Raw genomic sequence first — 2,500 nt, forward strand, 5'->3', positions numbered from 1 at the left:
TTTGCTCATTCACTTAGAAACTGAAATCTTGCAATATGCACAAGTAGTCCTTCATGAAAGGGGCTGGAAGCTGTTTTCATTTTGACACGAGAGAGAGAGAGACCACCTTGCATTGTCAATTGCTAAATCTGTATATGGATAAGTAGCCTATGGTTGTCAACTTATTTCGTACGGCCATACCAGCCTGGCAACGCCCGATCTCGTCTGATCTCGGAAGCTAAGCAGGGTCGGGCCTGGTTAGTACTTGGATGGGAGACCGCCTGGGAATACCAGGTGCTGTATGCTCTTTTGCTCATTCACTTAGAAACTGAAATCTTGCAATATGCACAAGTAGTCCTTCATGAAAGGGGCTGGAAGCTGTTTTCATTTTGACACGAGAGAGAGAGAGAGAGAGAGAGAGAGAGAGAGAGACCACCTTGCATTGTCAATTGCTAAATCTGTATATGGATAAGTAGCCTATGGTTGTCAACTTATTTCGTATGGCCATACCAGCCTGGCAACGCCCGATCTCGTCTGATCTCGGAAGCTAAGCAGGGTCGGTCCTGGTTAGTACTTGGATGGGAGACCGCCTGGGAATACCAGGTGCTGTATGCTCTTTTGCTCATTCACTTAGAAACTGAAATCTTGCAATATGCACAAGTAGTCCTTCATGAAAGGGGCTGGAAGCTGTTTTCATTTTGACACGAGAGAGAGAGAGAGAGAGAGAGAGAGAGAGACCACCTTGCATTGTCAATTGCTAAATCTGTATATGGATAAGTAGCCTATGGTTGTCAACTTATTTCGTACGGCCATACCAGCCTGGCAACGCCCGATCTCGTCTGATCTCAGAAGCTAAGCAGGGTCGGGCCTGGTTAGTACTTGGATGGGAGACCGCCTGGGAATACCAGGTGCTGTATGCTCTTTTGCTCATTCACTTAGAAACTGAAATCTTGCAATATGCACAAGTAGTCCTTCATGAAAGGGGCTGGAAGCTGTTTTCATTTTGACACGAGAGAGAGAGAGAGAGAGAGAGACCACCTTGTATTGTCAATTGCTAAATCTGTATATGGATAAGTAGCCTATGGTTGTCAACTTATTTCGTACGGTCATACCAGCCTGGCAACGCCCGATCTCGTCTGATCTCGGAAGCTAAGCAGGGTCGGGCCTGGTTATTACTTGGATGGGAGACCGCCTGGGAATACCAGGTGCTGTATGCTCTTTTGCTCATTCACTTAGAAACTGAAATCTTGCAATATGCACAAGTAGTCCTTCATGAAAGGGGCTGGAAGCTGTTTTCATTTTGACACGAGAGAGAGAGAGAGAGAGAGAGACCACCTTGCATTTTCAATTGCTAAATCTGTATATGGATAAGTAGCCTATGGTTGTCAACTTATTTCGTACGGCCATACCAGCCTGGCAACGCCCGATCTCGTCTGATCTCGGAAGCTAAGCAGGGTCGGGCCTGGTTAGTACTTGGATGGGAGACCGCCTGGGAATACCAGGTGCTGTATGCTCTTTTGTTCATTCACTTAGAAAACTGAAATCTTGCAATATGCACAAGTAGTCCTTCATGAAAGGGGCTGGAAGCTGTTTTCATTTTGACACGAGAGAGAGAGAGACCACCTTGCATTGTCAATTGCTAAATCTGTATATGGATAAGTAGCCTATGGTTGTCAACTTATTTCGTACGGCCATACCAGCCTGGCAACGCCCGATCTCGTCTGATCTCGGAAGCTAAGCAGGGTCGGGCCTGGTTAGTACTTGGATGGGAGACCGCCTGGGAATACCAGGTGCTGTATGCTCTTTTGCTCATTCACTTAGAAACTGAAATCTTGCAATATGCACAAGTAGTCCTTCATGAAAGGGGCTGGAAGCTGTTATCATTTTGACACGAGAGAGAGAGAGAGAGAGAGAGAGAGAGACCACCTTGCATTGTCAATTGCTAAATCTGTATATGGATAAGTAGCCTATGGTTGTCAACTTATTTCGTACGGCCATACCAGCCTGGCAACGCCCGATCTCGTCTGATCTCGGAAGCTAAGCAGGGTCGGGCCTGGTTATTACTTGGATGGGAGACCGCCTGGGAATACCAGGTGCTGTATGCTCTTTTGCTCATTCACTTAGAAACTGAAATCTTGCAATATGCACAAGTAGTCCTTCATGAAAGGGGCTGGAAGCTGTTTTCATTTTGACACGAGAGAGAGAGAGAGAGAGAGAGAGAGAGAGAGAGAGAGAGAGAGAGAGAGAGAGAGAGAGAGAGAGAGAGAGAGAGAGAGAGAGAGAGAGAGAGAGAGAGAGAGAGACCACCTTGCATTGTCAATTGCTAAATCTGTATATGGATAAGTAGCCTATGGTTGTCAACTTATTTCGTACGGTCATACCAGCCTGGCAACGCCTGATCTCGGAAGCTAAGCAGGGTCGGGCCTGGTTATTACTTGGATGGGAGACCGCCTGGGAATACCAGGTGCTGTATGCTCTTTTGCTCATTCACTTAGAAACTGAAATCTTGCAATATGCACAA

At 46.5% G+C, this 2,500-nt stretch overlaps 6 non-coding genes and 2 pseudogenes across 6 annotated transcripts; all 8 read left to right on the plus strand.

Moving 5' to 3' along the window:
- The first annotated feature begins 166 nt into the window (after window positions 1-166).
- On the plus strand, window positions 167-285 carry LOC146218797 (5S ribosomal RNA). The gene has a single exon (XR_014751753.1). It is a non-coding gene; the product is annotated as a 5S ribosomal RNA (ribosomal RNA).
- A 190-nt stretch (window positions 286-475) lies between these two features.
- Window positions 476-594, plus strand: LOC146218798 (5S ribosomal RNA). Its single transcript, XR_014752890.1, has one exon. It is a non-coding gene; the product is annotated as a 5S ribosomal RNA (ribosomal RNA).
- A 186-nt stretch (window positions 595-780) lies between these two features.
- Window positions 781-899, plus strand: LOC146218799 (5S ribosomal RNA). The gene has a single exon (XR_014752781.1). It is a non-coding gene; the product is annotated as a 5S ribosomal RNA (ribosomal RNA).
- A 178-nt stretch (window positions 900-1,077) lies between these two features.
- LOC146218800 (5S ribosomal RNA) lies at window positions 1,078-1,196 on the plus strand (annotated as a pseudogene).
- A 178-nt stretch (window positions 1,197-1,374) lies between these two features.
- LOC146218801 (5S ribosomal RNA) lies at window positions 1,375-1,493 on the plus strand. The gene has a single exon (XR_014751754.1). It is a non-coding gene; the product is annotated as a 5S ribosomal RNA (ribosomal RNA).
- A 169-nt stretch (window positions 1,494-1,662) lies between these two features.
- On the plus strand, window positions 1,663-1,781 carry LOC146218802 (5S ribosomal RNA). The gene has a single exon (XR_014751755.1). It is a non-coding gene; the product is annotated as a 5S ribosomal RNA (ribosomal RNA).
- A 184-nt stretch (window positions 1,782-1,965) lies between these two features.
- Window positions 1,966-2,084, plus strand: LOC146218803 (5S ribosomal RNA). Its single transcript, XR_014752895.1, has one exon. It is a non-coding gene; the product is annotated as a 5S ribosomal RNA (ribosomal RNA).
- Window positions 2,085-2,346: 262 nt separating this feature from the next.
- On the plus strand, window positions 2,347-2,455 carry LOC146218804 (5S ribosomal RNA; annotated as a pseudogene).
- Window positions 2,456-2,500: the final 45 nt, after the last annotated feature.

This window comes from Hypomesus nipponensis, chromosome 28, assembly GCF_054491055.1.
Source record: "Hypomesus nipponensis isolate SF chromosome 28, ASM5449105v1, whole genome shotgun sequence".
NCBI classification, from domain to species: Eukaryota; Metazoa; Chordata; class Actinopteri; order Osmeriformes; family Osmeridae; genus Hypomesus; species Hypomesus nipponensis.